The sequence below is a fragment of the Saccopteryx bilineata genome, chromosome 4, assembly GCF_036850765.1.
Source record: "Saccopteryx bilineata isolate mSacBil1 chromosome 4, mSacBil1_pri_phased_curated, whole genome shotgun sequence".
In the NCBI taxonomy this organism is placed as follows: domain Eukaryota; kingdom Metazoa; phylum Chordata; class Mammalia; order Chiroptera; family Emballonuridae; genus Saccopteryx; species Saccopteryx bilineata.
The window spans coordinates 225,823,563-225,850,336 of record NC_089493.1 but is presented as its reverse complement, the minus strand read 5'-3'; positions in this window follow the sequence as shown (position 1 = coordinate 225,850,336).

Here is a 26,774-nt window from a genome sequence, read left to right as displayed (position 1 = left end):
AATGGGCCATGAGAAGGTGCAGCTGTCCAGACTGGTTTTTACTAATGTGTACAGTCTATACCAGTCTTCACTATTCCACACATTCTCCTGTTCTCATCGCCCTCTGCCTTCCAGGCATCATGTCCATATATGTCACTCTGCTCCTGGTTCTTGAAACCTCTCAAAGACTGTGTAGTCCTAGCCATGTTCACATCCTTTCTGGGAAACATAATACCCCTAGGTTTCCTCCCATATCAAGGGGTAGGAGTAGAGGGCTCCTGACGTAACTTGCAAGCTCACTAGCAAGATACCTTATTCAGTGACATACTGGATGCAGATTCTATGCAAGATTTACAGGTTCCACTAGTTTCAAGAAGGAAAGCTAGTTCTCACTGCCTAGTCAGCCGACCTGGTCCAGCTCTGTGGTGACTAGTGATATGAATTTGAACAAATTCCTTAACATCTTTGAAACTTCCCTAGAGAATGCAAATATTATTCCCTACATTCAAGAGCTATACCAGAAATAATCTATAAATAATGCTTAGGACAATAATTACACAGAAAATGCACAAGAGTAAAGTTATTTCTTAGTGAACACTATGAAATAGTTGGTCACTTTTAACTCTCTGTCTTTAGCATTATATTTCCTAAATTATCTAGTTATTGTAATAAAGAAAAACCCTTTTGTATCTTCTCAATCATCCTAGGGAAATATATTTTCCCATCTAAATATCTACTGACAAGTAGTATGAAATCAAACAAAAAATAATAGCCTAAAAGTCAAGAAATTATGAGACCATAAATAATTAATATGTCAATAATCACTGAAAATCAAACTTATTGACTGCTTTTAAACATATTCAAATAAAATAATTTTGTGTGTTAAGTGTGCAAAAATATTTTTCTAGTGTTTTAATATGCCGTTAAATTCAAGCTGTTTATTATTATCTGAAAAAATAATAAATGAAGTAGCTTGTTAACATTCTATATCAGTGTAAATTTATCTTAAAATGAAAAGAATGAAAGGGACTGCTCTTCACCTTTTCAACATAAACACTGTCTTGCAAAAATCAACATAACAGTGAAATAATTGTGTTTTTAAGTTCACTCAGTAAGCCAGTATTTCAACCAGTGCTAAGTGTATTTTGTGAACACACTTTAGGTAGCCCAGCAGCCTCAAAGAGCAGCTTACAGCCACCAGTCAAGTCAATCTTTTTTTTAGGCAGCTGTATATTTTTTCTACTACAATGTGACTGTTTCAACCTTTTAATTTAAACTAAATCTTGGCTTTAATGAAGGTTTATCCTGGCAGGAAACCAAACTGAGTTTTTAGGGTATGTTTTAATGTGTCTATTCTCTGTCTTCATTTAAAAATATAGTACCTATGGCAAGAAAAAGGGTACAAGCTGCTCAGTTATTATTTTCTCTCTTTAATTCTTATGCTTACTGGAAAATCTTGGTTAAAATATTCAGCATCAGAAAGTATTATCATCTAATTTATTTCTAGGGAAGGTCAAAAATTAAATGATTCAGATCCAAAGTATTTATATTTTCTATTGGAGATAAGGGTCTAGAATAGGGGTTGGTAATTCTATAATCCTGTAAGTGCCAGATAGTAAATGCTTTAGCTTGGAGGGCTGCAGGGTATCCGTCCCACTACTCAGCTCTAACAGCAATGTGAAAGCAACCCAGGATAATGGGAAATGAATGGGCGTGCTGGGTGACCATGTTTGGGGTTGAAGTTTGCAGATCCTTGTTATAGATGCTGTATCATATTCAAAATATAGAAAATAAAACTCACTATACATAATATACTCTGTGAAATTCAAGACTTAATCATACAAAGCCACAAATAACTACTAAGCAGATTCTATCTCTAAAACTCAGTATTAGGTGCTATGGAGGTACAACAGTAATGTAAGAACAAATTCTTATCCTCAGGAACCTCAGGATTTTCCTGGGAAGCCAAGACATGAACAGAATAAGCTGACAGCAACACTAGAGATTATGTAATGAAGTGTTAGGTGGATAGGCTTAAATTAAGCTCAGGTCTTTCAAGACTCTACTGGGAACACAGATTCACTTAATACATTTCCCTAAATAAAGAGTGAATAACACTATTATCCCTGGAAAAGGAGAGTTGGAACTTTAGCAGTTACCTTAATATATAGAATTACTTACTATTCTGTATATTAACTTTCTTGATATTTTAAAATAGGAATTTTCAAAAATCTATATTCTATGGTCCCAACATAGAATCATGCAAAATTAAATTTAAATTTTATTTTAAAACTGTTAAAAACTGACATAAATTTTAACATTTACACTCAAGAGATTCCTATCAACTTCTCAGAAACTTATACTTCATCCTTTTTTTCTGTGAAAGAGAGGAAGGAGACAGATAAGCAGAGACAGACAGGAAGGAAGAGAGATGAGAAGCGTCAACTCGTAGTTGCAGCACTTTGTTCACTGATTGCTTCTTATATGTGCCTTGACCAGAGGGCTCCAGCTGAGCCAGTGACCCTTTGCTCAAACCAGCAACCTTGGACTCAAGCCAGTGACCTTTGGGCTAAAGACAGCGACCATGGGGTCATGTCTATGATCCCATGCTCAAGTGGCAACCCTGCACTCAAGCTGGTGAACCCACACACAAACCAGAAACCTTGTGTTTTGAACCTGGGTCTCAGTGTTTCAGGTCGACACTCTATATGCTGCGCCACCATCTGGTCAGGCTATACTTCATCTTTGCAAATTAGTTAGAGTTCAGAGGCTTAAATTAAGTAGAAAAAAATCAGCAAGTATGAGTAGTGAGATTTTTAAAAAGAAGAATAGAAAAATAATATATATATATATATATATATATACACACTTTCAGCCTGCCATTAGATACATTGTTAATTATCAAGAAAAATTATAGTTAGATATTTTGGGTTTTTAAGCTTTTCTGAAAAGATGTCTAAAAGATGGATTTTTAAACAACTCTCACTAATAAAAGTCACTGCCTTTGTGAAGAGCATTGAAAGCCACATTCCAGGAGAAGTATTACTGCCAGAGACTTTTGACCAGGACCTGACAAATTCTTACTCTGAACAGAAGATTGGTATGACTTCAAAACAAGAAAATCCTACAGTGTTCTCTTCTACATTTTCAGCTTTGAAGTTTTCAAATTGTTAGATAGTATTTACTATGCATAACCTGTCCTGTCTCCTAAAAATGCTCTTTAAATTTCCTTTCCTAAAGTAAGAGTTAGTGTTAAATAGAGAGCAGCATCTTAGCTTTTAAAAATGGTAATTCTAAAGCAAGACAGCATTAAATAGTTTAAATAATCACCTGTGGATAACCAGTGAAAGTAGACTTTATGCCAAACGGCCTTTTAATGTTTGCCCACTTTTAACACCCATACCACACCACTGACTGGTCCATTGGCTCATGACAGTCTCAGAAGGTCTTGCCAATATATGTGTTTGCTTATTTCTTTTGGATGTTCTAAAGAGGACTTCCTGTTTATCGTCCTTATCTGGTGACCCCTGAAGAAGAGACATGCCACAAGATTGAGCTCTTCTGTTTTTAATTAAAACATGTCAGAAAAAGATACAAAGCCATCAGTTATTAACAACAGAAAAAAAAAGTAAAATTAATTGGTTTCTTGTCAAGGTGTGTCAAATATTTTGTTGCTCTGTTACAGTTTCTTAGATTTTATGAAATATGGTAGCTATCCTGGGTTGGCTCCTTGAACTGACTGGCCCCGGAAATACACAATAAGGATCACTCCATGTGGTAGCGATGGGAGCCTTCTGTTTTTATCTTTTTCCAAAATAGAAGGGCTGATCCTCATTGGTGACTATTTTCAAAATCTTTTGTTTTTTCCAAATAATATTAAAACAATCCTGAAAATAATCCCAATACTTACTAAATATACTTTTCCTTTCATATACCCAAAGTTATAACTAATGTAAAGAAAATAAAACATCTTGGCTTTATAAATTGTGCTTCATGAAACCCAAGTTCCATGAAAAGTAGTTATTCCTCAGTAAAATATTATAGTAGCAGAGATAGCTTTGAATGCTTCTGGGGTAAAAAATATTTTCCCATAGTTCACATTTCTAAATTTATGTTTTTTGATATAAATCTAAATCTACCATCTTTATTCTTCTAGAGAATTTTTTAAGGTACAATGCTAGAGCATAATGACAGGTTTTAAAGAACAGACTTTGCTCCTTGAACAATAAATGAGATTTTTTTGAGAAGAAAAATTTACAACTTCAAAATATTTTTAAAAGTTCTAAAAGATGTCTTCTTTTTGAATACCAAGTCTTCTCTTACTTGAGTCAGTGATATGGGAAGGAAGAAAGAAAGCTGTGAACGTAGATACTGAATTTTGAAAAACAGATTTTCTCATTAGTATCTATAACTTTGGCAAGTTAATAATTCTGTTATTCTAAATTTAGAATAGTGAAAATATTGGAATAATGGTAATAATCTACCTGACAGGTTGTTGTAGATGAGTAGTTTTGACTAGGATTTGGCACATAATTCAGCCTCAATAATTGCTATTAATACTATCAGTCTCATTTGAAAAATAAAACTTGTAATAGCTGGGACCTGTCCCTGTCACCTTACATGGGTAAAGATATCTGTAAAGCAACTCCTTTAGCTTTCTGAGGACAAGGTGCAAGTGACTCATGAAAGCAAACTGGCCTGTTCCTCCAAAACTCCTCTACCCCACCTCCAAAATCTACTGAGACTCTTTTTTTATACTTAATTGAACTATAAATTTCTTTTTGAAATCAGAAAGTTCAATCTGAATGATATACAGTTCCTGATTCCAACTAGGAGGCATGCCAAGACAGTAATGTCATAACCAGCTGTGTATCTCTAAACTCCAAAGAAGTGTCACTTATACAGTTTCATGTTTATAATTTCAGTCCCCAGATAAATTATTTGTTATAACTCTTTTGAAGAAAAACTGGTACAGTACTATCATGGGGTGTTTTATTGCTAATTTATATAACATGCTGTTAAATCTCAGCATAACTTTTTAAATTAATACCTAAGTTAAATTTTCCTAAGCACATTTTGAATGCTTTTTATGTTCTGACCAGATTTGTTAATTAGACTGCATTTTTAAACTTAAAAAATTACTTCCATTCTACAAGACAAAGCTCTCAGCATCCTTCTCTATCACTTGTCACAGATGCTGATACATCACAATTAAAAGGCCATCCTAGAAAGAAGGAAGTCTAATTGATATATTTCCTGAGATTTGTGGAGAGATACTTGCAAGTAGGCTTAAAATGGAAAACCTATTGAAAACTCACAGCATAATAAGTGGGTAATTGTTGACTCATCTGGAAGGGATTACCTTAACAAGCTGCTTCTTTAATTTTTTTATTTTCAAAATTGATTATGCCTGACAATGAGAATATAAATAGAGAAGTAAAACTGTGGGAAAACAATATAACAATCAAGAATGTAAACACATAAAACCTGGGAGAGGCAAACATTAGGTACATATGGTAATATAAAGTGAGAGATGTCTTGAAAACTTATAAATATAAAATGCAGAATTTAAAATTAGGGCCTTAACTAATTCTATCAGGGAAGCTAGAGCAAATATATACTGCATATTGGATTTTTTCATAAATTATAAGCTAAGCATGCCTCCAAAATAGAAGATAATAATATGTACTACATCTGATTAATAAGTTAAAAGTCCATAAGTGTTTTCCATTATTGTAATATGAAAATAACAATAATTAAGACTTATTTAATGCTTACTATCAATAGTGTACTGAAACTCATTCACATAAACTAGAGAAAATCAATTGTGCATAACTCTTTCCAGGTGAGCATTCAGTGATGTCATCTTGAGGGTATTTACTCTATGATGGAATTATTTACACTACAGAAATTGGCAAACACTATAAATTGGAGCTTCTTTTTGAAAAGATGGTTGTTAAACATTTATCAGCACACCATCACCTACTATATATCAGGAGCTATTTTTAATTTTATATTAACTCTTAAGATAGTCTATCAAGTATCCCTAATTTACAATAAGGAAACAATGCTCAGGAAGAGTAAGAGATTTTCCTGATTTCAAATAACCAACAAATAACAGAGTTATCATCCAAATGGATGCTACCTGATTTCACAGCCTGCACTCCTAATGACCTCATCTGCGCCTTATCTTCCTATGTAAAGTCCAAGTGAATGTTTTTATACTTTGAGGAATTTAGGATTATCCAAGTGTTAGTGAAATAGAATATTCACCTAACAGCATTTTAATTTATTTCATTATAATAAAAAGACCAAATATTTACCTTAACCATGTGTTATTATGCTATTGGACAAATTTCCTTCAGACTTTTCCTATTTTATAGGAACACATTAATTGTAAAAGCAAGCTAGATTTCATATGTGTTCATCTCTATTCAGTTCCAAATCAAAAAATGAATGAATACTCTCTAACTTCAAATTATACTACAAAGCAATGATAATCAAAACAGCATGCCATTGGCAGAAAAACAGACACACAGACCAATGAAACAGAACTGAGTCTTCAGAAATAAACTTAGATGTATATGGGCAAATAATTTTTAACAAAGAAGCCAAAAAACATACACTGGAGAAAAGAAAGCCTTTCAATAAATGGTGCTGTGAAAGTTGGAAAACCACATACAGAGAAATGAAACAAGATTACAGTTTGTTTCCATGTATAAAAATTAATTCAAAATGAATCAAAGACCTAAATATAAGATCTGAAACAATCAATTACATAGAAAATAATGTTGGTACTAAACTTAGGGACTTTAATTGTAGGATTTTATGAATTTGACTTGAGGGGAAGGGAAGTGAAGGCAAATATAAATGACTAAAACTATATCAAACTAAAAGGCTTCTGCATAGCAAAAGAAACCACCAAAAAAACAAAAACTCAACCAATTAAATGGGTGAACATATTTTTGCAACAACAGCTCTGGTAAGGGGTTAATATCTGAAATATATGAAAAACTCATAAAACAAACAAATTATCCAATTAAAAAAGTGGGCAGAGTACCTGAACAAATACTTCTCCCAAGAAAATACTAATGGCCAACAGATACATGAAAAGAAGCTCAACTTCACTAGCTATTAGGGAAATACAAATAAAAAAACAACAATGAGCCCTGGCCGGTTGGCTTAGTGGTAGAGCGTTGGCCTAGCATGCAGGAGTCCCGGGTTCGATTCCTGGCTAGGGAACACAGGAGAAGTGCCCATCTGCTTCTCCACCCCTCCCCCTCTCCTCTCTGTCTCTCTCTTCCCCTCCTGCAGCCAAGGCTCCATTGGAGCAAAGTTGGCCTGGGCGCTGAGGATGGCTCCATGGCCTCTGCCTCAGGTGCTAGAATGGCTCTAGTTGCAACAGAGCAACGCCCCAGATGGGCAGAGCATAGCCCCCTGGTGGGCATGCCAGGTGGATCCTGGTTGGGCACATGTGGGAGTCTGTCTGACTGCCTCCCCGTTTCCAGCTTCAGAAATAAAAAATAAAAAAAACTACAATGAAACACGACTTACCCCCTGTTAGAATGGCTATTACCAACAAAACAAGTAATAACAAATGTTGGAGAGGTTGTGGAGGAAAAAGAACTTCATACACTGCTGGTGGGAATGTAACCGGTACAGTCACTATGGAAAACAGTATAGAGGTGGTGCAAAAAATTTAGAATAGAATTACCCCATGACTCAGCACCTCTCTTGTTTATCTACTCAAAATATTTGAAAACATTTATTCACAAAGATGTATGCACCCCAGTTTTTATTGCAGCATTACTTATGGTGGCCAAGACATGGAAAAACTCGGTGTCCTTTAGTAGATGCATAGATAAAGAAGATGTGGTACATATATACAATGGAATAGTACTCAGCTATAAGTAAAGATTAAATACTGCCATTTGTGCCAACATGTTGGTCCTAGAGAATATCATGCTAAGCCAAGTCAATCAGAAAAAGCTAAGAACTATATGATTTCACTCATATGTGCAATATAAGACTGAAAGCAACAAATAAATAAGAAAAAAAAACCTCATAGACATATGATATAAGACTGAAAGCAACAAATAAATAAATAAGAAAAAACCCTCACAGACAACAATACAGTGGTTACCAGAGGGAAGGGGTGGGGTTATAGTAAAGAATAAAAGGGGTGAAATATATGGTGATGAAAGATTTGGCTTTGGGGGGCTGGCACAAAATGTAATATACAGATCATGTATCAGACAAATATACAATTTAAACATATACAATTCTTATTAATGTTACCTCAATAAATTTAACAAAAATATAAAAGAACAATTTACAGGCTAATAAAATGTATGTGGATCCAGAAGATCAATGTAGCATCCTTGAAAGGAACTTCAAGGATCTTCCATTAAGAAGTAGACACTGTCTGAAAACAAGTTTCTATCTGTGCAAAGTGCCAACAATGTGTTTTTCTGCCAAAGGTAGTAATTTCCACTATGAGTACTGATGGTTTCTATCCAGTAATCTTAAAAGTCACTTTAATTCTGGACTTTTCCTTTGGAAATAAACTTCATCTGCAGCTTACCAAAGGAATTAAAGTCAAGGCTCACAGTGCAGGTCATTAAGTAACACTGCTGCATTACCTGCAGTATTTTTTCAGAATCTCCACAGAAAGAAATTCTCTCAAGAGTGGCTGCTTTTAATATTAGAAAGCAAATTCATGCTACATTATCTGCATAAAAGTTGGGAAACCAGGAGGAGGACAGTTTGGCTCAACAGGCTAATTAAAATGTCATTATAAATGTTGATCTAGTACTTAACTCCTGAACTATAAATTTTCTCTATTAAAAAATAAAGAAAATTCCTGAAGATGGCAGTGGAGTAGGCAGAAGCACAGACTCCCAGCTCTCACTACCAAACTGGAATACAAATCAATTTAGGAACACTCAGCATGAAAAACCAACTCTGGACTACAAGAACAGCTCTCAAAAACCAAGGAACAAAGAAGAAGCCACAACAAACCTGGCAGGGAGTGCCGGAATCTCCCCTGGTTACAGAAATGGAGGAGGGGGGTGTGAGACTGAGAGCCCAGAGAGGTTCTCACTCCGGGGAAAAAGGGCAGAAAATACTGCTCACAGCCACATGCCTGGCGACCAGGGAGCAAGGTGTGTTGAAAGGGCCAGATTGTCTTCCAAGAGGAAAGGGGAGAGAAAGGGACAGATGGTGAGGGGTAGGGGATGACCCGAGAAGCTGACTTATCCAGTGCTGTAGGAAGCCATAGCTGGGGGAGGGGTTGATCCTTCTACAGAACAAAAGACTAAATTGCTTCCAGGGCACAGATCTCCAGACATCTCTCCAGTTCCAATCAGCACAACAAGACACAGCTGAAAACAAGAAGTGGGGAGGAGGAGCAGTAACTCAGGTCTCCATGGAGATCTGAGATACATCTCCACCTACTGAAGCTGAAAAAACACCATGCCCCCAGAAAGATTAATTGGTAGAAGAGGCCTTCAGAGTCTCAGGTTACACCCAACGCATTCCACAATACAGTTTCAAATAAGCCCTCTGCTGAGATCAGTAAACAAGACTATCACCTGTTAAAAAAACAAAAAAATCAAGACTTCAAAGCAGCCCAAATCCAAAAGTGGATTATAAATAATAGCTGATGCCAACCAAGAAGACCTAGAAATAACAAAATTGAAAACTGAAGAAAGACAACAGTAAGCCTAGACTCAATCGGCTCTACAAACAAAACACCCAAACACACAGACATAATGAGGAGACAGAGAAGTGCAATCCAAATGAAACCACAAGAGAAACCTTCAGTTTAAAATAATAATTGTAAGGATGTTAGGGATCTTAGAACAACAATGGATGGTCATTACGAACACCTAAATAAAGAAATAGCAAGTATAAAAAGGGATATTGAAATGTTAAAAAGAATCAGTCAGAGATGACAAATACAATATAAAAAATGAAGACCACAATGGAAGGAATTAAAAACAGGATGGATAGAGCTGAGAATCAAATCAGCGAGTTGGAGGACAACTTGAATGAAAGCAAGAAAGCAGAGAAGAAAAAAGAAAAGAGTCAAAAAGTCTGAGGAAACTCTTAGAGAGCTCTGTGACAACCTGAAGAGAAATAACATCTGCATCATAGAAGTTTCTGAAGAAGAAGAGAAAGAACAAGGGATAGAGACTTTGTTCAATCATATCATAGCTGAAAAATTCCCTAAATTTATGCAGGAAAACCTTTCACAAGTACAAGAAGTACAGAGAACTCCATTAAAGAGAAACTCAAAGAAATCTACACCAAGACACATCATAATTAAAATACCAAAGTTAAGTGATAAAGAGAAAATATTAAAAGCTGCAAGAGAAAAAAAAAACCTATCACCTACAAAGGAGCCCCCATAAGGATGACATCTGACTTCTCAACAAAAACACTTGAGGCCAGAAGGGAATGGCAAGAAATATTCAAAGTAATGCAGAACAAGAACCTACAACCAAGACTACTTTATCCAGCAAGGCTATCGTTTAAAATTGAAGGAGAAATAGAAAGCTTCCCAGACAAAAAAAACTCAAGGAATTCATTACAAGCAAACCATAGCTGCAGGAAATGTTAAGGGGCCTGTTGTAAACAGATCAAAGTGGGAAAAGAATATAGCAAAAGAGGAATACAGCTTTAAAGAATAAAATGGCAATAAACAACTACATATCAATAATGACCATAAATGTAAATGGATTAAATGATCCAATCAAAAGACATAGAGTAGCTGCATGGATAAGAAAACAGGACCCGTACATATGCTGTCTACAAGAGACACACCTTAAAACAAAAGATGCACATATATTTAAGGTAAAAGGATGGAAAACAACGTTTCACGCAAATGGAAATGAAAAAATGCTGGGGTAGTAATACTTATATCAGACAAAATGGACTTTAAAACAAAGGATATAGTAAGAGATAAATAAGGCCACTACATAATGATAAAGAGAGTAAACCAACACAAAGATATAACTATTATAAATATCTATGCATCTAATATAGGAGCACCTAAATATATAAAGCAGACTTTGATGGATATAAAGGGTGAGATCAACAGAAATACTATAATTACTATAATAGTAGGGGATTTTAATACCCCACTAACATTACTAGATAGATCCTCAAGAAAGAAAATTAACAAAGAAACAGCAGACTTATTGGACACACTAGATCAATTCAATTTAATAGATATCTTCAGAATCTTTCACCCTAAAGCAGCAGAATGTATATACATTCTTTTCAAGTGCTCATGGTACATTCTCTAGGTAGACTACATGTTAGGGCACAAAAGCAGTCTCAACAAATTTAAGAAGATTCAAATCATATCAAGCCTTTTCTCTGATCAAAATGGCATAAAACGAGAAATGAACCACAACAGAAAAGCTCAAAAATTGTCAAACACATGGAAACTAAATAGCAGGTTGTTAAATAACGAATGGATTAAGAATGAGATCAAAGAAGAAATTTAAAAATTCCTAGAAACAAATGACAATGAGCATACAACAACTAAAAATTTGTGGGACACAGCAAAAGCAGTACTGAGAGGGAAGTTCATAGAACTACATGCACACTTCAAGAAGCTAGAAAAAGCTCAAATAAACAACTTAACTCTGCATCTAAAAGAACTAGAAAAAGAACAGCAAGTAAAGCCCAAATGTAGTAGATGGAAGGAAATAATAAAGATCAGAGCAGTAATGAATGACATAGAGGCTAAAGAAACAATACAGAGGATCAATGAAACCAGGAGCTGGTTCTTCAAAAAGGTAAACAAGATCAATGAACCTTTAATGAGACTTACCAAGAAAAAAAGAGAGAGGACTCAAATAAATAAAATTAGAAATGAGAGTGGAAAAATAACAACTGACACAACAGAAATACAAAATATTGTAAGAAAATACTATGAAGAACTGTACGCAAAAAAACTAGACAACCTAGATGAAATAGACAAATTCCTTGAAACATACAATCTTCCAAAAATCAATCTGGAAGAATCAGAAAACCTAAGCAGACCTGTTACACCAAATGAGATCAAAACAGTTATCAAAAAACTCCAAACAAGGAAAAGTCCTGGGCCAGATGGCTTCACAAGTGAATTCTACCAAATATTCAAAGAAAAACTAACTCCTATCCTTCTCAAGCTATTTCAAAAAATTCAAGAGGAAGGAAGCCTTCCAAGCTCATTTTATGAGGCGAGCATAATTCTGATTCCAATACCAGGCAAAGACAACACAAAGAAAGAAAATTATATGCCAATATCCCTGATGAATTTAGATGCTAAAATCCTCAACAAAATATGAGCAAACCAGATCCAACAATATATGGAAAAAATCATACACCATGATCAAGTGGAATTTATTCTGGGGAGGCAAGACTGGTACAATATTCACAAATCATCAGTGTGATTCATCACATAAATAAAAGGAAGGAGAAAAACCACATGATAATTTCAATAGATGCAGAAAAAGCATTTGATAAAATCCAGCACCCATTCATGATCAAAACTCTTAGCAAAATGGGAATACAGGGACCATAGCTCAACATGATAAAAGCCATCTATGAGAAACCCACAGCCAACATCATACTCAATGGGCAAAAAATAAAAGCAGTCCCCTTAAGGTTTTTGTGCCCCCTTTCACCACTCTATTCAACGTAGTCCTGGAAGTCCTCCTAGCCACAGCAATCAGACAAAAAGAAGAAACAAAAGGCATTCAAATTGGAAAAGAAGAAGTAAAACTATCACTATTTGCAGATGATATGATATTGTACATAGAAAACCCTAAAGTCTCAGTAAAAAAACTAGTGGACCTGATAAATGAATTCAGCAAAGTGGTAGGATATAAAATTAGTACTCAGAAATCAGAGGCATTTTTATACACCATCAATCAAATTAGTCAGAAAGAAAAATTAAGGAAACAATCCCCTTCACTACTACAACCCAAAAACTAAAGTACCTAGGAGTACATTTAACCAAGGATACTAAAGACTTGTACTTAGAAAATTATAAAACATTGATAAAAGAAATCAAGGAAGATACAAACAAGTGGAAGCATATACCATGCTCATGGTTAGGAAGAATAAACATCATTAAAATGTCTATATTGCCCAAAGCAATCTATAAATTCAATGCAATACTAATTAAAATACTAATGACATACTTTAATGATATAGATCACATATTCCAAAAATTTATATGGAACCAAAAAAGAACACAAATAGCCTCATAAATATTAAAAGAGAAGAATAAAGTGGGAGGTATCACACTTCCTGATATCAAGTTATATTACAAGGCCATTGTACTCAAAACAGCCTGGTACTGGCATAAGAACAGGCATATAGATCAGTGGAACAGAACAGAGAACCCAGAAATAAACCCACAGTTCTATGGACAACTGATATTTGACAAAGGAGGTAAGAGCATACAATGGAGTAAAGACCGCCTCTTTAATAAATGGTGTTAGGAAAATTAGACAGCTACCTTCAAAAGAATGAAACAAGATCATCAACTTACACCATTCACAAAAATAAACTCAAAGTGGATAAAAGACTTAAATGTAAACCACGAAACCTTAAGCATCTTAGAAGGAAACATAGGCAGTAAGCTCTCCGACATCTCTCGCAGCAATATATTTGCTGATTTATCTACATGGGCAAGTGAAATAAAAGACAGGATAAACAAATGGGACTATATCAACTAAAAAGCTTTTGCACAGCCAAAGACAATAAGAACAGAATAAAAAGACAAACTACACAATGGGGGAACATATTTGACAATACATCTGATAAGAGGTTAATAACCAAAATTTATAAAAAACTTATAAAATTCAACACCAGGAAGACAAACAATCCAGTCAAAAAATGGGAAAAAGAAATGAATAGACACTTCTCCAAAGAGGACATACAGATGGCTAATAGGCATAGGAAAAAATGCTCAACATCACTAATCATTAGAGAAATGCAAATTAAAAACACAATGAGACCTCACACCAGTCAGAATGGTGCTCATCAACAAAACAACACAGAATAAGTGCTGGCGAGGATGTGCAGAAAAGGGAACTCTCCTGCACTGCTGGTGGGAATGCAGACTGGTGCAGCCACTGTGGAAAACAGTATGGAGATTCCTCAAGAAATTGAAAATCGAACTGCCTTTTGACCCAGCTATCTCACTTTAGGAATATACCCCAAGAACACCATAGAACTGTTCCAAAAGGAGAAATGCACCCCATGTTTATGGCAGCATTGTTCACAATAGTGAAGATCTGGAAACAGCCCAAGTGTCCATCAGAGGATGAGTGGATTAAAAAGCTTTGGTATATATATACTATGGAATACTACTCAGCCATAAGAAATGATGACATCGGATCATTTACAATAACATGGATGGACCTTGATAACATTATACGGAGTGAAATAAGTAAATCGGAAAAAACTAAGAACTATATGAATCCATACATAGATGGGACATAAAAATGAGACTCAGAGACATGGACAAGAATGTGATGGTAGTGGGATGACGTCACAGTGATGGCGCGGTAGGAAGCGATACCGAAAATCTCCCCATAAACTCAACAAGTTCTTCAACCAGAAACAGAAAAACCTATCCTTGGAGTCTTCAGATGCTTCACAACACACCTGAAGGTAGGATCGAGCGAAAGATTGGCTAAATATATGGTCAAACTCCGGGGGAAATAAGGAGTAAGAAATGCTCCGCCTTCCTCTCTAATCCAAACAGGATGGCTTTCACTGAGAACTGAGAATATAGAAACTAAGGCGGGCATAGGGAGTGAATAGTTCCAGGCTGCGGTACAAACAGCCAAACCAGGCTGTGGCACGGAGATCCAAGCCGTGGAAAAACCTGGGCAATTCAAGCTAACACGCGCGCGCCAAACCCAGACAAAGAAAGACAAGTGGGGCAGCCATTTTCCGCATCTCCTGGTTGGCGTGGTTAGTGGGCAAGAGATTCCGATGAACACTTCAGGGGTGGGCGCCGCCCATGCTAACCCACAGAGAAGCAAAGTCAGAGGCCTCTGTGTGGGCAAAAAGCAGCATCTCCTAGGAGCCCCAGCGCCCTGAGGGGACCGGGCACGGGGAGGGAGCTGGAGCCAACTCCAAAGGTGGAACTTTTCTGTGTGGGAGGAGGGCTTTTGCGGAGCGAGAGGCGTCCCGCCTGAGCCTCATAATCTGGTCTTTGCGCACGCATGCAGAGTGGGCAGGAGATTCCTCCGAACTCCTCAGGGGTGGGCGCCCGTGTTTTCCCTCAGAGGAGCAGAGTCAGAGGCCTGTGAGAGGGCCAGGAGCGGAAGCCCCAGCGCCCTGGGAAAGCGGCACGGGGACAGAGCAAAAGCCAATTCCAACCCAGTAACTTTTCCGTGTGGGCAGAGGGCTTTCTCGGAGTGAGAGGCATCCCGCCTGAGCCTCATAATCTGGTCAGTGTGCACGCAGGAAGAGTGGACAGGAGATTCCTCCGAACTCCTCAGAGGTGGGCGCCCGTGTTTTTCTCACAGAGGAGCAGGTCTGTGAGCGGGCCAGGAGCGGAATCTCAGGCATCCCTAGCCCCTTGGGAAAGCCGCACGAGGATAGAGCGAAAGCCAATTCCAAAGCTCGATCTTTTCCGTGTGGGTAGGGATTTCACTCGAAGTGTGACCTGTCTGGTCTGACATCCTGGTGGGTGCACATGGAGAGTGGGCTAGAGATTCCTCCGAATGCCTCAGGAGTGGGCACTCGAGTTATCCCACAGAGGGGCAGAGCCAGAGGTCTTTGAGTGAGAAAAAGCCACGCGTGATTATGCTGGCAGGTCTGACTGACTGATCCTTACTCAGAGCCCTGTGCTGAGTGGGAATAGAGTGGGGAATTGCCAGCTCTTTGAGCCTCTTACTATCCAGGCAGAGGCAGCAGCAACCCCATAGCTGGATTATCAGGCTTCTAATTGTGGAAGGAAAGACTAGGAGAGAGGCTCCAGGAACACTCTCACAGTGAGAGATCCTCTCACTGTTGGAGCCTATAAACACTAATGAACCTCGACTGCCAACGAGACTGAAGCCCAATACATGACATTGCCATAAAGAATTATCAACTGCAAACCTCTTCCAGAGCGTGCCACAGGGGCAGAACCTGGGGTACAAAGTCACCGACCAGAAAGACAGAAAAGAAAAAGCAAGATGACAACCTCTCAAAATCAAGAATAATCTGCAGATTTTATAACCTATCCCATTTTATTATATTTGTTCGTCTGTGTCTCTTTTCTTCATTCTTGATTTTTTTTTTCTACTCCAATTTGGTCATTTAATTCTCTCTCAGTCTTACTCTCGCCTCTCTTTGAACTACACTACCCATAAGTGTTACATCTCCCATTATCTTTTCTTTCCTCCTCCTTTCTCTCTTTGAGGGTTGCAATCCAAAACCCCTAACTCTCTCTTTCTCTCTCCTCCTTTTTCTTTTTTCTTCTTTAAGTGGTTCCATCTTTTCTCTCTCTCTCTCTCTCTCTCTCTCTTTTCTCCCTCTATATTAGTCTCTTCCTCTCTCCTTTACATCTTCTCTCATTCAAACTTCAATAACGAACAAATTATCTTATCTGGGACTCAAACTTAAGTTTGTGGCATTTTGGAGGGTTTTTACTTCACCTTTTTAACACATTAGCAGTGCTCCCATCACTGGCTCTCCATTTTATCTAGTTCTTGTTCCACTAAATACAATAGTAATTTTTTAATTTTCCACCCCTTTTTCCTGTTTCCCTCTTATTCCTCTCATCATAACTCTGAGTCAGCCAACACCTAAAAGCAAAACATTTTATTCTTGACCCAAATTTTTTCCTAATTTGCTTTTTGTCGGTCTATACTGCTCCCCCCTTTTTTATATATAAATATTTTTTTCTTTTATTTTTTTTCTCTTTTTTTTCTTTTTCCTTTACCCCTATATTACTTCTCCCCAATTCAGGCCCTCCACTACAGGTATTGTTTGTTCTATTTAGTACAATATAATTCACAGTTCATCAAAAGATTTTCTCAGAAAAGAGGGGAGAGGAGAGGAGAGGAAAAAAGGAGGGGAAGGAATTATTCCCTTTTTTACCTCAAATTTTTATCTTATTTTATTTTTCTTTATTTAATGATTAATTTTAAAAAAACGTGCAATTTTTTATTTTTATTTTTATTTTTTTATCCTTTTATTCCTTATAAAATCTCATTAATACTATCAAGAAAACCACCCTCAGATGCCATTAAAGAAGAGAAAATCGAATATTATGGATACAAAAGAAAGAGAGGTAACACAGAGAGATGAGGAAAAATCTATGGAGAAAAAATTTAAGATATTGGAAACCTTGGAGTTAAACGACAGAGAATTTAAAATAGAAATTCTAAATATACTCAGAGATATACAAGAAAACACAGAAAGGCAATTTAGGGAGCTCAGAAAACAACTCGATGAACACAAAGAGTATATCTCCAAGGAAACTGAAACTATAAAAACAAATCAAACAGAGATGAAAAACTCAATTTATGAGCTGAAAAATGAGGTAACAAGCTTAGCTAATAGAACAGGCCAAATAGAAGAGAGGATCAGAGAAATAGAAGACAAGCAACTTGAGGCTCAACAAAGAGAATAAGAAAGAGATTCAAAAATTAAAAAAAAATGAAATAGCCCTACAAGAATTATCTGACTCCATCAAAAAGAATAACATAAGAATAATAGGTATATCAGAGGGAGAAGAGAGAGAAAATGGAATGGAGAACATACTCAAACAAATAATAGATGAGAACTTCCCAAGCCGCTGGAAAGAACTAAAACCTCAAATTCTAGAAGCAAACAGAACTCCAAGTTTTCTTAACCCCAACAAACCTACTTCAAGGCACATCATAATAAAATTGGCACAAACCAACTGCAAAGAAAAAATTCTCAAGGCAGCCAGGGAAAAGAAGAATACAACATATAAAGGAAGGCCCATTAGATTATCATCAGATTTCTCAACAGAAACTCTACAAGCTAGAAGAGAGTGGACCCCAATATTTAAAGTCTTGAAAGAGAGGAACTTTCAGCCACGAATACTATACCCATCAAAGCTAACCTTCAAATATGAAGGAGAAATAAAAACATTCACAGATACAGAAAAGATGAGAGAATTTATCACCAGAAAACCCCCACTCCAGGAAATACTAAAGGGGGTTCTCCAATCAGATACAAAGAACAAAAAAACAACAACAACAAAGCCACAAGTAAAAGCTCCAAGAAGAACATAACAAAACCAACTTTAAACTGTGACAACAATAAGAAAGGGGGGGAGAGAATGAAGATTAACAGTAGCAAAGGGCGATGGAGGGCAAAAGTACTCACAAAATAGTGCACTACAATGAACAGGGTAGGAACCCTTTTCATTACTTAATGGTAACCGCCATTGAAAAAACCACCACAGAAGCACATGAGATAAAAAAGATAGCAACAGAGGAAAGATGTATGGAACACAACCAAATAAAAACAAAAGATAGAAAAACGTAAGAGAAGAATCAAACAAGGCACAAAACTAACAGAAAGCAATCTATAAAATGGCAATGAGGAACTCACAAGTGTCAATAATTACACTAAATGTAAATGGATTAAACTCACCAATAAAAAGGCACAGAGTAGCCGAATGGATCAAAAAAGAAAATCCAACTGTATGCTGCCTACAAGAAACTCATCTAAGTAACAAGGATAAAAACAAATTCAAAGTGAAAGGCTGGAAAACAATACTCCAAGCAAATAACATCCAAAAAAACGCTGGTGTAGCAATATTCATATCGGATAATGCTGACTACAAGACAGGAAAAGTACTCAGAGATAAAAATGGCCATTTCATAATGGCTAAGGGGACACTGCATCAAGAAGACATAACAATTCTTAATATATATGCACCAAACCAAGGAGCACCAAAATATATAAGACAGCTACTTATTGACCTTAAAACAAAACTGACAAAAATACAATCATACTTGGAGACCTCAATACACCGCTGACGGCTCTAGATCGGTCATCCAAACAGAGAATCAACAAAGACATAGTGGCTGTAAACAAAACACTAGAGCACCTGGATATGATAGACATCTACAGGACATTTCATCCCAAAGTGACTGAGTATACATTTTTCTCCAGTGTACATGGATCATTCTCAAGAATTGACCATATGCTGGGCCACAAAAACAACATCAGCAAATTCAGAAAAATTGAAGTTGTACCAAGCATATTTTCTGATCATAAAGCCTTGAAACTAGAATTCAACAGCAAAAAAGAGGGAAAAAATTCCACAAAAATGTGGAAACTAAACAACATATTTTTAAAGAATGAATGGGTCAAAGAAGAAATAAGTGCAGAGATCAAAAGATATATACAGACAAATGAAAATGATAATACTACATATCAGAATCTATGGGATGCAGCAAAAGCAGTGATAAGAGGGAAGTTCATATCACTTCAGGCATATATGAAAAATCAAGAGAGAGCCCAAGTAAACCACTTAACTTCACACCTTAAGGAACTAGAAAATGAAGAACAAAGACAACCCAAAACCAGGCGAAGAAAGGAGATAATAAAAATCAGAGCAGAAATAAATGAATTAGAGAACAGAAAAACTATAGAAAAAATTAATAGAACAAGGAGCTGGTTCTTTGAAAAGATCAACAAAATTGACAAACCCTTGGCAAGACTTACCAAGGAAAAAAGAGAAAGAACTCATATAAACAAAATCCAAAATGAAAGAGGAGAAATCACCACGGACACCGTAGATATACAAAGAATTATTGTAGAATACTATGAAAAACTTTATGCCACTAAATTCAACAACCTAGAAGAAATGGATAAATTCCTAGAACAATACAACCTTCCTAGACTGAGTCAAGAAGAAGCAGAAAGCCTAAACAGACCTATTAGTAGAGAAGAAATAGAAAAAAACATTAAAAACCTCCCCAAAAATAAAAGTCCAGGCCCAGACGGCTATACCAGCGAATTTTATCAAACCTTCAAAGAAGAACTGGTTCCTATTCTACAGAAAGTCTTCCAAAAAATTGAAGAAGAAGCAATACTTCCAAACACATTTTATGAGGCAAAAATAACCCTTATACCAAAACCAGGCAAAGATGGCACAAAAAAAGAAAACTAAAGACTAATATCTCTAATGAATACAGATGCTAAAATACTAAACAAAATACTAGCAAATCAAATACAACAACATATTAAAAAAATAATACATCATGATCAAGTGGGATTCATCCCAGAATCTCAAGGATGTTTCAACATACGTAAAACGGTTAACGTAATACACCATATCAACAAAACAAAGAACAAGAACCACATGATATTATCAATAGATGCAGAAAAGGCTTTTGATAAAATACAACACAATTTTATGTTTAAGACTCTCAACAAAATGGGTATAGAAGGAAAATATCTCAACATGATAAAGGCCATATATGATAAACCATCAGCTAACATCATACTAAATGGCACAAAACTGAAGGCTTTCCCCCTTAAATCAGGAACAAGACAGGGTTGTCTACTCTCTCCACTCTTATTTAATGTGGTACTAGAGGTTCTTGCCACAGCAATCAGACAAGACAAAGAAATAAAAGGCATCCATATCGGAAAAGAAGAAGTAAAGGTATCACTTTTTGCAGATGATATGATCCTATACATCGAAAACCCCAAAGAATCCACAAAAAGACTACTAGAAACAATAAGCCAATACAGTAAGGTCGCAGGATACAAAATTAACATACAGAAGTCAATAGCCTTTCTATATGCCAACAATGAAACTTTTGAGAATGAACTCAAAAGAATAATCCCCTTCACGATTGCAACAAAAAAAATAAAATACCTAGGAATAAACATAACAAAGAATGTAAAGGACTTATACAATGAAAACTATAAACCATTGTTAAGGGAAATTGAAAAAGACATTATGAGATGGAAGAATATACCTTGTTCTTGGTTAGGTAGAATAAATATAATCAAGATGGCCATATTACCCAAAGCTATATACAAATTTAATGCAATTCCCATCAAAATTCCAATGACATTTTTTAAAGAAATAGAGCAAAAAATCATCAGATTTATATGGAACTATAAAAAGCCCCGAATAGCCAAAGCAATCCTAAAGAAAAGGAATGAAGCTGGGGGCATTACAATACCTGACTTCAAACTCTATTATAGGGCCACGACAATCAAAACAACATGGTATTGGCAGAAAAATAGACACTCAGACCAATGGAACAGAATAGAAAGCCCAGAAATAAAACCACATATATATAGTCAAATAATTTTTGATAAAGGGGCTAACAACACTCAATGGACAAAAGAAAACCTCTTCAACAAATGGTGCTGGGAAAACTGGAAAGCCACATGCAAAAGAATGAAACTGGACTACAGTTTGTCCCCCTGTACTAAAATTAACTCAAAATGGATCAAAGATCTAAACATAAGACCTGAAACAATAAAGTACATAGAAGAAGACATAGGTACCAAACTCATGGACCTGGGCTTTAAAGAGCATTTTATAAATTTGACTCCACAGGCAAGAGAAGTGAAAGCAAAAATTAATGAATGGGACTACATCAGACTAAGAAGTTTTTGTTCAGCAAGAGAAATTTTTTTTTTAATAAATTTTTATTAATGGTAATGGGATGACATTAATAAATCAGGGTACATATATTCAAAGAAAACATGTCTAGGTTATTTTGTCATCAAATTATTTTGCAAACCCCTCGCCCAAAGTCAGATTGTCCTCCGTCACCCTCTATCTAGTTCTCTGTGCCCCTCCCCCTCCCCCTAACTCTCTCCCTCCCTCCCTCCCATGTCCTCCCTTCCCCCCCACCCTTGGTAACCACCACACTCTTGTCCATGTCTCTTAGTCTCATTTTTATGTTCCACCAATGTATGGAATCATGTAGTTCTTGTTTTTTTCTGATTTACTTATTTCACTCCTTATAATGTTATCAAGATCCCACCATTTTGCTGTAAATGATCCGATGTCATCATTTCTTATGGCTGAGTAGTATTCCATAGTGTATATGTGCCACATCTTCTTTATCCAGTCTTCTATTGAAGGGCTTTTTGGTTGTTTCCATGTCTTGGCCACTGTGAACAGTGCTGCAATGATCATGGGGCTACATGTGTCTTCACGTATCAATGTTTCTGAGGTTTTGGGGTATATACCCAGTAGAGGGATTGCTGGGTCATAAGGTAGTTCTATTTGTAGTTTTTTGAGGAACCACTATACTTTCCTCCATAATGGTTGTACTACTTTACAGTCCCACCAACAGTGAATGAGGGTTCCTTTTTGTCCACAGCCTCTCCAACATTTGCTATTACCCGTCTTGTTGATAATAGCTAATCTAACAGGAGTGAGGTGGTATCTCATTGTAGTTTTGATTTGCATTTCTCTAATAACTAATGAAGCTGAGCATCTTTTCATATATCTGTTGGCCATTTGTATCTCTTCCTGGGAGAAGTGTCTGTTCATGTCCTCTTCCCATTTTTTTATTGGATTGTTTGTTTGTTTGTTGTTGAGTTTTATGAGTTCTTTGTAAATTTTGGATATTAGGCCCTTATCTGAGCTGTCGTTTGAAAATATCAGTTCCCATATAGTTGGCTGTCTGTTTATTTTGATATCAGTTTCTCTTGCTGAGCAAAAACTTTTAATTCTGATGTAGTCCCATTCATTTATCTTTGCCTTCACTTCTCTTCAGCAAGAGAAATTGATAACAAGATAAACAGACAGCCAACTAATTGGGAAATGATATTTTCAAACAACAGCTCAGATAAAGGCCTAATATCCAAAATTTACAAAGAACTCATAAAACTCAATGACAAACAAACAAACAATCCAATAAAAAAATGGGAAGAGGATATGAACAGACACTTCTCCCAGGAAGAAATACAAATGGCCAACAGATATATGAAAAGATGCTCATCTTCTTTAGTTATTAGAGAAATGCAAATCAAAACTGCAATGAGATACCACCTCACACCTGTTAGACTAGCTATTATTAACAAGACAGGTAATAGCAAATGTTGGAGAGGTTGTGGAGAAAAAGGAACCCTCATCCACTGTTGGTGGGAATGTAAAGTAGTACAACCATTATGGAAGAAAGTATGGTGGTTCCTCAAAAAACTGAAAATAGATCTACCTTATGACCCAGCAATCCCTCTACTGGGTATATACCCCAAAAACTCAGAAACATTGACTTGTAAAGACACATGCAGCCCCATGTTCATTGCAGCATTGTTCACAGTGGCCAGGACATGGAAACAACCAAAAAACCCATCAATAGATTACTGGATAAGGAAGATGTGGCACATATACACTATGGAATACTACTCAGCCATAAGAAATGATGACATCGGAACATTTACAGCAAAATGGTGGCATCTTGATAACATGATTCGAAGTGAAATAAATAAATCAGAAAAAACCAGGAACTGAATTTTTCCATACGTAGATGGGACATAAAAGTGAGACCAAGAGACATTGATAAGAGTGTGGTGGTTACGGGGGGAGGGGGGAGAGGGAGAGGGAAGAGGGAGGGGGAGGGGCACAAAGAGAACTAGATAGAGGGTGACAGGACAATCTGACTTTGGGTGATGGGTATGCAACATAATTGAACTTTAAGATAACCTGGACATATTATCTTTCAATATATGTATCTTGATTTACTGATGTCACCCCATTAAAAATAAATACAATAAAAAAAAAAAGAATGTGATGGTAATGGGGGTGTGTGAGGAAGAATAGAGAGGAGGGAGGGGAGGGGCACAAAGAAAACCAGATAGAAGGTGACGGAAGACAATTTGACTTTGGGTGAGGGGTATGCAGCATAATCAAATATCAAAATAATCTGGAGATGTTTTCTCTGAACATATGTACCCTGATTTATCAATGTCACTGCATTAAATTTAATAATAATAATAATAAAGCGTTCCAGAAAAAAATAAAAAAATATATTCCATTCAGAATAAAAACCTAAAAAATATGTTTATCTTTAAATAGAAACCAAATAGGTTCTTCAAGAAAAGAATACAAGAAATGGCTAAAACTGATCTTGACCTCCTTTTGGCCACTGGCTTGAGTGCTAGCTCATCTGGCTTCAGTGTGGGCTTACCAGCTTGATTTCCGTACTACTTATATACTTGGTTTGGTGTATTTAAAACTGTTCTTGGAGCTTCAATGGTACTGATACAATATGAATTATGTAGTTTCTGCCCAATAATCTATCTGCCTAATAAGTCTCATAGAATGAACACTCAAGTAGAAAAGAAAGACCACCATGGATATATGATGGCAGTACATGATACTACTCACTATGGGCCTACCAGGAGGAGTATATGATAGCATGTGATGTCCTTAGATTGGGATGTTCTTGAGGAAAAGGACACAGAACTGTGCATTTGATGAAGAACATGAGAATACTCAGAGGAATGGAACAGATGCATTGGGGCAAGTCCAGGAGAGTTGGGATTTAGGAAACCCTGTGTGGCCAGGGGCAGTGTTACATCACGCGGCACCCGGAGGAGCCCGGAGAGGGGCTGGCAAAACATGAGGAAGCACAGTGAAGACTGTTAAGGAAAAGTCCTTACTTTCTCAATTTTACTAGGTTTAGGAATCCAAATTAAATAGGTCCCAATATGATCAAGAAAGTATCTTTGCGTAAGTAGTTATTTCTCCATCGATGTTTCCCAACTTGTGGTCTGTGGACCACTAACATCAGAATCATTTGTTTAAAACACAGATTCCCTGGATCCATCATCCAGATGGATAATTTCATAAGTACTTGTTAGGTTAAAGTAAAGAAGAAGGTGTGGCAACCAAATAGCAATAAAAACGATTTTAAAATAAAAATGGATAATAACAAATCACAGAATGATAAACTGAGTGATAAGACAGGAAGAATGTGAGGTTTGAATCCTACCAACATCTAAAGAAATCCTGTCTAAATTTGGCAGTGGCATATAAGTCTAGGATGAAAATTGGCAGGATGGAGAGGGGACACAAATGGCTTAATTACTAAGTCAAGGTACAGGATTTGAGCAAAAGAGATATCAGCATATATTTTGCACTGTTAAAGAAGTAGAAATATTAAGAATACAATATTCTGAATATAAGTAGAAAAAAAATAAGAAAAATTGTACGTCTCAAAGGCAGTAAGAATGCTAGCATTGTATTTGTTTCACAAAATGTGTTTTTCAAAGACATGAAAACATAAAGTTCCATCCATCTTTCTAGTATTTGTGCATCTAGTTCTAGAATGAGCATTTTTACTTTCTTTATTAAAATAAGGATTTTTTAGCTAAGATTCTCTCCTTCTCTTCCTCTTTCTCTGAAATCATTTCAAGATTTTGCAGAATCCTTTATAATCATGTCAACTTAGGTAAAGTGAAGTAGGTCACCTGTGACATTTCACTGTGTAAATTTTAATTTTAAACAGAAGAATTCAGTCTAGAATTTTGGTGAAAATAAATGCAGCCTGACCAAGTAGTGGCACAGTGGATAGAGAGTCGGACTGGGATGCAGATGACACAGGTTTGAAACCTCGAGGTCACTGGTTTGAGTGCGGGCTCATCTGGCTTCAGTGTGGGCTTACCAGCTTGAGCACGGGGTCGCCAACTTGAGCATGGGATCATAGACATAACCCCATGGTTGCTGGCTTGATCCCAAATGTACCTGGCTTGAAGCCCAAGGTCACTGGCTTGAGCAAGGGGTCACTCACATTGTTGTAGCCCACCCCCACTGCACCACCAGTCAAGGCACATATGAGAAAGCAATCAATGAAAAACTAAGGTGCCATGATAAACAATTTAGGCTTCGCATCTCTCACTTCCTGTCTGCCTCTATCTGTCCCTCTCTCTGTCTCTGTCAAAAAAAAAAAAATTCAGAGCCAATAACAATTCACATTGCCTAGTTCTTTATGCCTTTTTCAGTAACTTCCAAATCCCATTCTAGGTTAAAAATTCTGTTTTGATTAAATAAATTTATAGGTAAGAAATTGAAGGAAATGCAAATAAGAATTAATATTTTCTAATGGTATTTATTGGAATGTTAGTTTTAAATCTAGCATATTAATTTTAAAATTTATTAGAAATACTAGAAGTCTGAAGTGTAAAGAAGCCTTAAAAACGATCTATTTAGAAACCCTAATACTAAAAGTAAAAAATAAAAAAGTATTACTTTAGTTAACATACACATTGACACAGAAAGGGAGTCAGAACAAGGATCAAAGTTTTCTTCTTAACCTTTGATTCAATATTCTGTAAAGACAATTTTGTAGGAAAAAAAACAGATCTAAATCACGTTCTCCAATTAATTCACTTTTTGTCATTAAGCCAATCAAACAAAGCTCTATAGGTCTCTGTTTTCTTCATCTGAAAAATGTGGACTGAGTTAAATGATCTCAAAGGACCACTGCAAATTTAATATACTACAGTTTTACATTTTTGTCTGTGTGAACATAACCAGGATGAGACCAAGATTTAACTGTTGTAAAGGTCATCATGACTATAAAGCCTGTTGTCAACAGTTTTAATTTGTGAAAAAAAAATAAAGATATTAGGAAAACATATGATGTTTTTATTAGAAACTAGGTGCTAGTTCTATCAGAATAGTACTCTAGTTCTCTCAGAAATATATGAAATTACATAGCGGTGTCTGGACCTTAAGGTAATAACAGCTACTAAAAATCTGCAAATACTTTTCCTGCCAGCTAACATGTGATAGATTAGAAGTCGCCTTAGAGGAA